This window comes from Passer domesticus, chromosome 5 (genome assembly GCF_036417665.1).
Source record: "Passer domesticus isolate bPasDom1 chromosome 5, bPasDom1.hap1, whole genome shotgun sequence".
In the NCBI taxonomy this organism is placed as follows: domain Eukaryota; kingdom Metazoa; phylum Chordata; class Aves; order Passeriformes; family Passeridae; genus Passer; species Passer domesticus.
Genome location: NC_087478.1, coordinates 49,238,739 through 49,252,559, shown reverse-complemented (window position 1 = coordinate 49,252,559; position 13,821 = coordinate 49,238,739). Strand labels below are relative to the sequence as shown.

At 51.8% G+C, this 13,821-nt stretch overlaps 1 long non-coding RNA gene across 2 annotated transcripts in view; it reads right to left on the bottom strand.

Annotated features, from left to right (window-relative positions):
• LOC135300645 (uncharacterized) overlaps nt 1-13,821 on the bottom strand; it is a 49,731-nt gene that overhangs the window by 26,312 nt on the left and 9,598 nt on the right. For both annotated transcript variants that reach the window (XR_010362425.1, XR_010362424.1), the window contains one exon: nt 6,201-6,380. This is a non-coding gene — a long non-coding RNA (uncharacterized LOC135300645). The remainder of the gene's footprint in view (nt 1-6,200; nt 6,381-13,821) is intronic.

The window sequence follows — 13,821 nt, the reverse complement described above, 5'->3', positions numbered from 1 at the left end:
GGAGGCCACATTAACCTTTTGCCATGGTGAAACTTGACTGTTTAATCCCCTCATTCTTTCAGTCTCCTACTCAGTTTTTGATCTATGTCAATATTTTGTCTCTCACAGACTGCTTAGCTTCTTTAGCAGCTCAAGTACAGGATCTTTCAAAAGCCTTTTGGAAGTCTAAATACGTTATATCACTTGGTTCTCCTTTATTCACTGCATTATTGACACATTCAAAAAGTTGTAGGAGATTAGCATGATGCAGTTTTCCGCTGCTGAACCCACGCTGGATAGGCCCTATCAGACCACAATCTTCCAGATGTCTTCAAGCACTGCTTTTTAATTATCATTCCCACCAGTTTACCAGACACAGATGCAAAGCCTACTGATCTTTAATTCCCTGGATCATCACTGAAGCCTTTTTTTAAATATAGGTACAACATTTGGTCTTCTCCAATTCCCCGAATCAGTAGCTTTTTTTTTCCACAAGAGATTGCATATTTTTGTTAGCAGCTCAATCACTTAAGCTCCTTCCAAACTCTCGGATTTAACCATCTGGACTTGATAACTTATTGTTCAGGAAAAGGGGGGGGTGGAGGTTTTGTAGTTGTTGGGGGTTTTTTTCACTGTGTTTGTGGGTTTTTTATGAGTTGCTTTGTCCCAGCACCCATTATTCTGACAGCATATTTTCCAACAGATCCTCATCTGAGCAGATATAGGAAAAGAATCTCACAAATACTGTTGGTAGGGACAGCTGATACAAGAGAAATCATAAGAGAATTCAGCTCCCCAGCAACATCCTAAAAATGGAGATACTGAGTCACTTTAAGCACAGGAGGTGACTGGAATTGATCAATGCGAGTTTTCTTGGATAACATCCACTCTGTTCTGACCAACCAGGCTAGTTTTGCTCATTTGTTTGGGTCTCTTGCTGAATAGTGATTTCCATCTTGACCCCAGAAGATTCAGGGCAGGAACAGTGCTAGCTTGATTATATACAGCCTAAGGTGTGATGAAAAGAAAGTGACCTCAGTGCTGGGGGATGCATGAACCTGGGAGGAGATGAAACCCGGCGAGGATGAAAGGAAGTAAATCAGAAGGTGAGCAGAACATTGCTGGGCTGTTAGCTCCAGTGATTGCCTTTCAACTGCATCAGCCACAAGACATGAAATGTAATGGGCAATGCTGGAGAACTCAAATAAGTAGCCCCATTATATGAGTGTTTCTCCCTTTGTGCCAGACTGGTTCTCCATAGATTTCACCATGCTGGCTGGCTTTAAAGGCATGGCAGTTAAGAACGGGGCACAGTCCCGTGGCCCTGATGTGCCACTCACTTTAAGCCATATCTTCTGCTGGTCCTACAACAGGGAGTCAGAGACGAAGCTTGAGATGGCAAAGAAGCACCCACAGGTTTGTGTCACAATGAACAGACAACCAGCTGAGGATACCAGATCACGTGTCAACCTGCCTGCAAGCCAACACTGGCATTCCAGCTTCTGGAAACCATCACACCCCCATCAAAAGTGCCACTTAGAACATCTGCATGAAATCTACCTACCCTGTGACAGATCTACCTTACCTGACAGACACGTACTCAAGTATCTTTCATAAAAGAGGAAATTTCCATAAATCACTCTTATCTGATTGCTGCTGTTCAATTCTTGTGGGACATATTTATGGGGCAATTGTAGAAAAAAATGTAGAAAAAAATGTAGAAAAAAGTTGTAGAAAAAATTGTGTAGCTTGTTGAATACATTCCCTGCAGACAGTGCCTGTGTGGGGTAATGTGGCCATAAGTTTTTCTGGGGAGCCATCTAAAGGCAAGTCTGTGCCTCCCTCTAAGGCCTCACCAACATCCCTCCAGTACAGAGCAAGGCAGTTCTCAGCAGTGCTGGGCAGCACATTCACTTTCTCTGGCTCCATGGGGCTGGGAGGACAAAGAACACGAGGAGGGGTTTCTCAGCCATGTTCCCTCCTCCATATTGGGAGCAGAAAAACATGCACAAGGAGAAGGCATCTCAAAGCAGGATAATTACAGGCTGGCTATTCCCTTAATGAAGAAGGTGGATAGAAGATGAGCAGTTTACTGTGCAGAGCTGGTCCTCCTGCCACAGAGCTTTTGAGACCACATCCTGCCCAGTACAAATGTGGTCAGGTCAAACTCTAGTCTGCAATATCAATATGAGATACTTCCATACCACACTGCTGCTCTCTTTCTGCCTCCCTCTCCATCCCTTTTTCCTTTGCTGCTTCTGTCCTTTTTCTCTCAGGTCCTCCCTCTTTCTCATCTCAGTGTCTGCATCCTTTCCATGTGTGTCTTAGATTCCCCTTTCCCTCTGCAACACCTCCCTCCACTGCCTGCAGGTCTCCACCTCCATGAAGCAAGAGAGGGCTCACACAGGGATGAGACAGAGAAGAAACTTGGGGGAGAAAGAGGTCTTTATGCCCTGACTTAGCCCAGCAACGCTCCCCACACACCAGACAAAGCCCTGCTGAAGGTGCCTGTTTGGGCTGGAATGAAGCAACATGGACACTCACACAGATGCTGTTCTACTGTACAGGGCACAAACCAGGCAGGAAGGCAGCACGAATTCCATCCAGCTGCTCTTCTAGCAAGGCTTCTAAATTGTCTCCCTCTCTTCACATGCACTGGTCTGTCATGTGTGTGTGTCTCAGGGCTGTCCTCAGCCGCTTGGCAGTGGCTGTGCAGAGGGTGCAAGGGGGAGGTGAAATGACAGGGCTTGGGGATGGCCAGCTGCCAGTCATGGCCTGTACCAGGGTCCCCTTAGTCCCCTGACACACACAGACACGTGGCACGGCTGCTCAGGGAGGCCCAGCCAAGGAGCCTGTCCTTCTCCACTGAATCTCTACTCTGTTTCCAAGTGACAAGCCACAAACTCCCTTTCTCTTCCCAAACAAACAGAGGCTTGAGTGAATCGCTGCATCGGCCCTGGCACGCAGCCCCCTGGTCATTACGGATTCTCCTGCGGCATCCAGCCCCGCGAATGACAGCACTCAGCCATGTCAGCAGAGTCACAGGCTGAACCTCCCTTTCCCCACAGCATCCCTCTGTGCAGCCTCAAGCATTGCTCCTTCACGTCCCTATTCCCCAGCTCCCTCCTCTCCCACTGTGTTTGTGGCCACTGCCTGTTCCACGTAGAGGCAGGGGAAGCTGTGGCACAGCATGGTGACCAGCGTGAGAGTTTGCTAGGATTAGGACTCTTAGCAGCAAGGTTTGGTAGATGGTGTCACCTCTTGACTTTAACCTCCAAAAGCTCATTTTGCTGAGATTTACAGTAAAACTGACTTCAGACTGCTAAACCTGGTCAACAAATTCTCCTCCTAATCACCAGAGACTTGCACACATCCACACAAAAGCATGAGGCAAATCACCCCTCACCACCTTCCTGCCCTTTGGCCCTTCAGCACAAACAAAATTACCTCCCTCAGCCAGACAAGCACCTGAGTGACAGACCTGGAACAAGTCCCTACAGCACAACAGTGAGGGTTTGCACTCATACTCTGTCCCAAACGAGCACCTGCCTCCAGTGGGGCTGGCTTGGCCTCCATCCATGGTGCAATCCCACTTTCTGCCAGCATGATCCTCTGAGGAATGAGGAATGATAATGCCTCTCCTGGAGCCTGTGCACTGACCTGTGGAGTGGTCAGGGCTGGAGAATAACATTCTCCTGCTGAGACAATGCTTCCCTCCCCTTCCTCTTCCTCTTCAGCATGATGCCTGCCCTCCTCCCAACCAGTGCCATCCTCTCCAGCATCTGTCTGGTGTGGGACATGGCTTGCTCCTAGACTGTAATTTAACCCTCTTTCAGACTGGCTTGCCTGACAGGAGGGACTGAACCAGGCTGGTCGCAGCGTGCAATTACATCTGTCAGATTAGCCATAGCATGCATGATCCGGAGCACGTGCCAGATGTGGCACACAAACAGCACTCGAGCCAGCACCAAGAGAGGGTTGTGCAGACAGATAATACCCAACACAACATAAATCGTGCCAGTACAGAGTTAAGCCAGCATTGTTTTCTAAACAAATCTCCAACAGCAGAGTGAATTCATACTGGATCAGCATTTTCTACCATGTATCTGCAGCAGTTTTGACCCAGTACCAAGCTCCCTAGAGCTGGATTTATTGTCTTGTCCACCCTGAGTCAGTGCCAAAGCCATGTCCTGAGAGGACTGAGGAATTTAACCAATGCCAAATGACTTTGGAGGCTCCATATGGGAAGAGCTTTCTTTCTTCTGCAAACTCCTCAACAATGACACCGAGTGTGACTGCATGGGCACGCTCCCTGCCAGGCTGCGGCCAGGAGGAAGAGTGACACATCAACAACACCACGGCCACTTGTCACCCCAACACACGCCTGCGCGCACCGGAGGGTGTGAACCACAGGGGAAAGGATCACTTCACAGTATCATCAGCTGGCACCAGCATCCAGAAACAACCCCAGCAGGCAGCAGCAGCCCTTCCCAAGGCCAACCAAAGCTGCTCCTGCCTGGCATGGTGGTCACAAAGGAGGAGAAGTGAGGAGCAGGAAAGAGGGAAAAGCAGGGCTCGGGGCACCCCAGAGAAGGAAGAAAAAGAGCAAGAAGCAGCAAAGAGAAGTTGAAGGCAGCAGTTTGTGTAGAAGGGTAGGTATTGGAGTAGTGGGTCAGGGGGCATCGAGGAACTGCAGATGAGGAAAACTGATGGCAGAGTCCTGCAGTGGCAGCAGAGAGATGCACTGGAAGATGCAGTGGAAGACATGCCCTCCTTGTCAGCATCACCAGCTGGGACCTGGGCAGGAGGGGAGCAACTCATCACCTCCTTCAGGGGACACCACACCAGCACCACTGTTGGGGCTGCACAGTAGCACAGATCCTGGCAGTCCCTTTCCCTCAGAGAAACACAACAGCCCCCAAAATCTGACTCTGAAAAACTCTGGTCTCTGCCAGAGTCTGTTCAGAGCCTGAAACCACAGCCTGTCAGGTTGCAAACTCACAGACCTCCCCTTTAAAACCCACTCCTCTGAGGTTACCCACTACTTTGCCAGCAGCTCGTTGCATTAGGGTCTATTTTGGGGAGAGGCATCTCCAGGCACGTTCATGCTCCTTGAGGACTGGCAGCACGTCTGGGCCTGCCCAGGCACTGGGAGAAACAGCTGCTCCCACTCCCCTCCCACCCCCACACCACAGCAGCTCCAGCAGCACGGAGACATGGCATGGAAATAGTGCAGCTGATCTTCCTGCTTTCCCTGCAGAGGAGCTGAGGAAAGGGGCACTGAGGGCAGCCCCAGGCAGCAGGAGGCCCTTTCAGGTGCTCCCAAGAGCTTTGCGCCCCAAAATGGGTCAGGCTCGGCACAGGGCCCCTTCACTGCCTGTGCAGGGCACACGGCGTTCCCAGCTTATGAAACACACTGTCTCCAGTAGGAAAACATCCCTTCCAGTTGAGAAGGAGCACCAGGGGACAGCAGATAAGCAGTGAAAAAGAGCATGCCCATCACCCCAAAAGCTGTGGCAGGCTGAGCTGGGTATTCAGAGGAGGTACCTGGCTAGGAAATGGAGGCCAGCATCTTCTGTGGGGAATTGGAACCCCCAAAATATCTGTGAGATGAAGAGGGAGGGGAAACCCTCCCCTTTCTGGCCCACTCCCGGTAGCATGATGCCCACTCCTGCTCTGCTGCAGGCTGCATCCCCGAAGTGACCCAGGCCAGGGCTGCAGAGCCCAGCTTTGCTGCTGGCCTGGCTGCAGCAGTCAGCCTAGCTGCCCCTTCTCCCGAGAAATAGGGGTGGTGGAGGAAAATGACAAATGGAGAGGAGCAGACAGGTGTGTGCCCAGGGAGGGGTGGGGAAGGGGCGGAATGCACTCGGGACTGCGTGCGGGGGACCCGCAGCGCGTCCCTCGGCTGCTCTGCGAACCACCCCTCCCTGCACACGCATGCAGAGCCGCAAGGGAAGGGGCTCCGAGGGGAGGGAGCAGCTCTCCGCTGTGGGGAGGGTGCTGATGGAAGCCGAGATTTTGTTCACAGCATAGCAGAAACCCCTGCCCTTCTCCTCCCTCACACCTCTGGGGAACGAGAAACGAGAGGGAGGGAGGGAGGGAGGGAGGGAGGGAGGGAGGGAGGGAGGGAGGGAGGGAGGGAGGGAGGGAGGGAGGGAGGGAGGGAGGGAGGGAGGGCGGGATGGAGAGAGGCACAGACAGAGGTGCCGAGGTTGGCTTACCTCGCAGTGCCTGCGCTGGGGGTGCCCGGTGCGCGGGAGGTAAATCCAGGGCTCTGCTCTCCTTGGCGAGTGCTGGGAAAGGTCTCTGTTCAGTCACATGAAGGAGTGGCCTGTGAGTAGGTGCTCCAGCTCACCGCCCGATCGAAGCTGCCATGGATTCATTGCGAACGACTTCGCCTTCTGTGAGGAGAGGAGGAAAGGGGAGGGAGAAAAAAAAAGGAAAAAAACCACCAGCTTAAGACTTGGAGGGTAGATTCACTTCTTTCTTAGGTTTCCAATGGCAACTGAATATGCCACATATGAAGATCCAGGGTGTGTGTGTGTGTGTGAATGTGTGTGTGTGGGAGGGACGGAGAGATGCACAGCTGCTGAGTCCACAGGCAGTGCAGGGTGTGAGCTAGTCAAGGCGTATCGGTGATTATGGGAACAGACAACTGGACACGGGCAGCAGAGTAGACAGACAGCCAGATGGAAGGAGACTGAAAGCATGGAAGGAGGTTGGCCTGTGTGCTACGGGCCTGGCTGTCCCACTGCACACAAAAGGAGAGAGCACCTGACCCAGCGCAAGGTGCTGACAGAGCTGCTCCAGGAGAAGGTGAAGTGTGCTGACACACACGGCCACACACACACACACACACACACACACACACATACACAGACAAACACGCCACCTCCCAGCCCACACAATCACCCAGGCACGCCCCTGCAAGGACACTCTACACAAAACGGGACACACACACACACACACGCTGGACACACACACAGATATTTACTCACTGGTCTTTCCACACCACCTTGCATACAACCCCTAAAAACTCAGAGCTCCTCTAAAGGATGGGGTGCTTCTCTTCTTCACATACACCCTGCACCTACCTACAAGGTTGCACATCTGTATTAAGATGCACACGTGATAACTCAGACAACCATCACACAACACCACATCAGCTCCACCCAGCCTATTCCACCACTCCTATGAGTACACAGCAAAAACATTTTATACAGCACAGCAAATAGTGATCCCTGCACAAATGCACGTGGAATACCCAAACATGTCTACCACACACCAGCTCCTGACCCCTTATACGAAACTGCCACTGCACAAACACACAGCATTTAACGAGCCCACTCCTATATAGCAGAGACCAGAAAAAGTGCCATGTATACACATCCATGTCAGTGCAAACACCACACTAGCAAATGACGTATCTGTAAGAAAATGAGGGCACATAAAACATCCTCATGCACTCAGGAACATAAGTCAAGCAAGCACTAGTGGCTGTATATCACACACAAACACACTCTTATGAATTGCCTGCAGCATACAAACTGATTGTATCAGATACTGTTACCTACCTAAACTCAGCCCACACAGTGGCATAGCACCCTTCTGGATCCTAAACATTAGCCCCAGACATATTCTGTCACATGGAAAACACAAATACTCATCAACATCCAACACAGGCAGACAAACACAAACTAGACATGAAACACAGACAGCCAGCACAACTCACCAAAAAAGAAAAAAAAAAAAGAAAAAAAAAAAAAGACATTCTTGAAAGTTATGAAGCTGGAACTCACTTTGGAGACAGCTATATTAGTCTGTGCAAGTGCACACACACACTCCACTGCCACACCAAATCTGCTTTAACTGCCCCATCTCTGAGTAAGATTTTCCCTTTTTTTTTCCACACTTCCGCTAATTCTGCCCATTCTACAATCTCCCATGTGTCTGTCCACGGACTGGAGTTGCCACTCTGCGGGGCAAAGTCTCTGGAGCAGAAAGCCTGCAAAAGAAGCCACACTCATCCCTTCTCTTTCCCTCCATTCTGGTGTTAGATGTGCATAATTTGCATGCAAAGAAGAGTGCGCAGTCCCACCAGCCCCGAGTGCTGTGAAATTGGCTGATAGTGGCATCAGGGGATGTGACTGCAAAACCGAAGCGTGGCAAAGAAGTACATAAATCCTTATGGGAAGTTGAGATTTGGCCAGGAAGGCACCAGCTTTCCCCAGGCCCCAGGAAAGACAAAGAGATACACGAGGTGGGTAAGAAGGGGCAAGGGAATGAAGGGAGATTGGCCCAGCACCAGGGACAGCACAGCGAGCACTCCGGCGGGCTGGTGTAACGTGCTCGGCAGTGTCACAGCGTGGTGCTGCCAGCGAGGACGGACAACAATCAGGGTTCCACATCAGGGCAGGCAAGCGTACCTGTGTGCCCCCGGGAAATGGGAGAGGCAAGGGAAAGCATGGGCTTTGCAGCGGGGAAGAGCAGCTGTGGGTTATATGGCATAGGGGTCCGTGGCTGCACTGCGATCATTGGAGCAGTGGTGGCACAGATATAAAAAGGAAGAGCTCACAGACAGAAAAAAGGCTGGCATAGGCGTGGCTTAGACACAGGCAATGCAGGGGTTGCAGTCGGGTCTAGCCCCAGCCACACGGAGGAAGTGTGAAAGGAGTCCCCTAAGTTCTTGTCCTGTGCTATTGGGCAGCATGGACTTCCAGCACGTATGGATACACCTCGGTGTAGGTCAGTGGGGTGTACATTGCCATGGCCTCTTCCAGGAGCTCCCTGCCCTCACACGCATTACGTGCCCCAGCAGCCTCAGCCCCTTCCCAGTTCATGTACACTTTCCACACTCTGGCACGCCAACTCTCCACTCCTCAAAGCCACCTGCTTCAGCACACTCCCACCTCCCCACATCCATGTCCATGTGGCAGCAACAGAGGAGCCAGAAGAAACGTGTAGGGAAGCCCCTACTGCCACCTCATCCCTAAACACCCCTCTTCCCCTCTGCCTTCACCAGTGCCACCACCATTCACTTTTCTGAAGTGCTCTGAAGGAGCAGAAATTTTCTGCCTCTCTCAGCTAAGCATGGCCTGTGCATCGAGGCAATTTCAGCTCGCTAGTAACGTCAGTGCCTCGGCACTATGCTCAATTGTACCTGCGTGCCTCTTCCCACAAACATCCATTGTGCATTACAGCAGATGAATAATTTAGGCTGAAAGGGGACAAGTGAGAGAGTCTTTTGGGTCTCAGCAAGGCACATGTACAAAGCAGAGTGGAGATGGAGCTGCCTCATTTGGTCAAAGCTAGCAGATGCTGCCAAACCTAGAAAAGCCACTATGGCCTGAAGTGCTACTTGGGTTAAAGTACGGTCATGAGGGCAATTTAAAGAGGCATTTGGACTCAGAATTTCTAATAAGTGCTGAGAGTGACACAGAGGTGTTGTGTGTGCATGGGCAAGGAGGATCTTCATCTCTGAGACACTTAGCACTGACCTAAGCAGCTGAAGAGAGCCACTAGCGGAAAAGGGAAACTGACCTGCAAACCATCTGCTCCTGTGCTTCAGAAGCATGGAAGAAGTACTATGATTGGCTAAACAGGGTAAAAGGGGTTGAGAAAGCACAGCAAACAGGAGCTGAGTGGGCTGCAGATGCGTATTTGGATGTGTGCATCGGTGTTCCTCTCAAACAGATGCCACATCACAGTTTTGTGGTGGCATGCAGGGGGACCTGGAAGACACAAACAGGTCTGAGTGAGCCCATCTGCATGGGACAATGCTGGAAGGGGACAACATGGACAATGTGGCACCACGTGTGCAGGTGGGTGTGCAGGAATGCGTGGCCTCTGGTGAGCACCTGTGTGTTGGTGCTGTGCATGTGCCTGCTGTGGGGAGTGGATGCCAGGTATGGATGTCTGGGATGTGCCTGTGTGCATCAAGTGCTGCAGTGCAGGGTGAGCAGTGAGCAGTGAGTATGAGCCTGCTCCTTGCTGAACACAGTGGCACATTTGTGAGGTGCCATAGGGAGCGGTGGGTCCCCTGTGGGCTGCCTTGTGTGCGTGTGGCAGCATTTACCTCGATGAGACACCGCTGTGGTACTGCACACCTGCAGAGCCCTGGGAAAGCAGTGCAGTGCAGCAGCACAAAGCTATGGCAGTGTGCATGTACTGGAGAGCACCCTGGGAGTGTCCAGGTTGGCAGGGATGGGATCCCCCCCTGGGTGGAACAGTCCGTCTGGCTCCTGCACTGCCTCTCCTCCTGGACTCCGCTTTTCCTTTCTCGCCTTCCCTCAGCTCCCCTTGCTCACTGGCAGCAGCATGCTCTGCCCTGGGAACCAACTCCCACTCACCACACTGGGAGGGAACTCCTTTCTTAGCAGTTCCCTGGTATTTTCCGTTTCTGGTATATTGAGAGCCAGAAAGTGAAGGAAAAACTCACTGGGCAACCTGAACTGGACCTATTCCCTTTCCATGTCCTTATTCCTCTTAACTGCATTACAAACTCACAGATTTTCACCCAAACCCACAAACTTCCACCCCGAAGCCCCAAAGACTACAAACCACATCTGAGCCATGGGCCATCTCAGGCTGACACAGCTCAGGTAGGGCAGCTCGAGGTAACAGAGTTAGGGGAGAGGGGTCCCTGTAACTGGGAATATGGAGAGGCTCCTGCAGCTGCAGCCATACCTTTCTGACTTGCAGCTCCCCAGACAGAATCACCCATAGCTGGGGCTGGAGTGAGAAATTTTATGCAGGAATTGCAGTCAGCACAGCTCAAACTCACGCTTCTGGAGCCAAAGCAACATGTCTTAGCTGCTCTGTTATTGCTCCTATCAGAAGGCTAAACCTCCTGCCAGATCCCACTTCCAGAGGAACTTCCAGGCTGGGTTCCAAAGCATGGAGCCTGTCCACTTGGAGCACGTCCTGGGGCAGTGGGATTTGAGTAGGAACAAAACCCCAAAGACATTCATTTATTTATTTAGCCAATTCTGCAGATCACTACCTCCCTCCCAAACACCCTACCCAGAGCTCTACTTGTTTGTTCTGAGGCTGATCTAAATTACTCAACTCCCCAAACTGAAATGCAAACAACTGGCCTCCATTTCAGGCTTTGCTTTTGCCCTATATCCCACTTCCCACCGATTCCCTCAGGAGGACAAAACTAGCACACAGGAGCCACTTGTGAAAATATGCACACCTTCCCTGGAAGGTTTCATGGGCTCCCAGTAGGACCCAGTTTCACCCAGGACCAGAAACATACAGTTTTGCCATGAAATGGAGCCTTCACACTTAAGCACCATCTGTTTTTTTCTCAACTGCAGTCCTGAATCTGGGGTATCCCCAAACTTTACTCAATCCTATGCACTGAAAGCTTCACCTCTAAGCTCCATTTTGAACCCTTTGTCTTCAGTTTTCTTCTGAACTCAGCCTTTCACTTCACACATGACAGTGTTCGGTACCGAATTCCTTCTCTGATGTTTTCTCCACACCATACAAGACGACAGACTGGGAAAGTCTGGCTGTCTGATCCACTGCCTAGCAGCAGTCACGACCCACAGTGCAGGTCTCCAGGAGGCAGGACAATATTTGCCAGATTTTTTTTCCCCTACAGAGGAGCCCTGCTTATGGCTCAGACAGTTTGGGTGACCTTTTCACTGCTGGCAATCACAACCAGGAAAATAGTCCTCTGTGCTAGTATTTAAATGTCCACCATGAAAAGCACAGAATCAGCCTCAGCACCTGCTTCGGGCTCTCCCCTGTGCAGCACCACAGCATTGCTACTCCAATTCTTCCCTCACACTGAGGTCTTTTTCCTCCAGCCCTGCATCCTTCTCTTCCCTGCTCAGCTTCATGAGCAGCTCCAGCCGATGCTTTTCCCATATCCTGCCCTGCAGCCCTGCCAGCTTTCCAGGCCCCACCAGGCATGCAGAAAGTGAGCCCCTGATTACCATTCAAGCTGGATTCTCATTAGGCTGAAATGCCCCTCCAGGAGATCCATTAACAGTCCATAAGGTTAACTTAATCCAGCCAGTCTTGTGTGGTCTCTGCCCAAATTCCCTATTACATTAACAATCTTGAGCCTTAATTAGCATGTGAGGCAGAGGTGGCATTATTAATGGAGATAATATGGAGCATTAAGAATAAACAGGCCAGGCTGTCTCTCCCCCACCATGCATGCAAATCCTCTTCTGTGCAGAAACAGCGTGAGCTTCCCCCATGAGCAGCTCACATGAAGGGCTGGGGTGCCCCAGACCAAAGACAAACCCTGGAGCGTACGGCCAGGCTGTTGCAGGAGGGTGATGGGGAGGAAATGAGATCCCGGAGTGACCCTGCATCCGCCTGGGAGATGAGGGGCTGATAATGGGAAGACCACAGTGTGGCAAGCCCTGTGAGACAAATCCTTGCACCAGGAAGGATCAGGCATGTCCTTGGCTAACCCAGCCACCCCATCTTTCTGGGAGGCTTGGCAAAGCAAGGCCAAGGTTATGGGAACCCCTGTTCCCTTGCAGGGTCAATTCACGCTGCCACAGGATAACAGGATGGGTGTAAGGGCTCGAACAGCACGCGTAGGGAGGGCGTGTCTGCCCCAGGGGAACGGGCTGTAGGAACCGGCTGCAGCTCTGCAAAATGCTCCTCATGAGTCTCCTTTCTGACCACTGAGCCCCAGTACACTGGGAATACAGGACAGGCAGGACAGGACAACTAGCTGAAGGAGAGCAGCAGTCATCTTGGGGACCAGAGAATCAGTGATGGGGGTTTCAGCTTGGTGCAGATTGACCATGAGGTGGGGAAGGGACAGGTCCCTTTTCACACAGGCTGGTGACTCGCTGCAGGTGGCTGCTCAAAAGAGATTGGTCATCACAGGTGAAGGGTCAGTCTGGGGCAGACCCTCTCCCAGGCCAGGCAGGGCCAGCACAGGTTTGAGTAGAGGAGGGGGGGACTGGTGCTGCCAGCAGCAGCGAGGGGCTGGGGCAGCAAAGGGTCAGGGATGCACTGAGTATCAGCCAGCAGAAATTGCAAGCCTGACACTTTCTTCTAATACAAGCACTTGCAAAATCTTAAGGCAAAACAGGGGAGAAGAGAAGCAGAAGCAGCTAAGCCAAGGAAGCAGAGCCTAATGACAGGACCTCAGGACTGCTAATTTGCTTCCAGCAGCACCCAGCAGGATGGGGGCAAAGAGAGAAGCATATCCCAGGGACCCACAACTGCAGGGAATGGCTTCCTGAGCCTGGCTTGTCCCTGAGGTCTGACCCATGCTGTTCCAGCATGGGTCTGTTGTGCTGATGTGTCCCTCCGGGCTTTGCAGAAGGCAGCAATGATCCCTGAAGCACAGAGTGATATCCCTGTGCCTCGGCCCCGGAGCACTCGGCCAGTGCTAAGTAGCCTTGCTTAGCGAGGAGGAGTGCCTCAGGCTGGGCTCTCTCCCAGGGCTGCACTCAGCATCAGCCCAGCTGCCTTCGCATGCCCAGAGGAACAGCAGGCAACAGCAGAGGCTCTGAGCAGAGCCCAGCTCTTCCACTTTCCAGCACAGCAAGTTCCCACTCCCTCAGGCCCACCAGCCAGCCCCTGCCAAATCCATTTGTCCAATCTTGTGCTTTCTACTAATCCTGTTGAGCCATCCTTTAAAAGTTGCTCTGAGGCAGAGATAGAAAAATACAAAGATGCCCTAAGAAGCTTCCCCTGACCTTGCTCAATGCAAGATAAAGGGCTTTGATTTAAAAAATTACAGTGGGGGTCTGTCACTGATCCATTGCATGGATTAAAGGGAAACAAACAGAGACACAGGATGCAGCTAGTGCTAGGTGAGCAGACAGGGAGGGGAGAAAGGTTACAACCAGCATG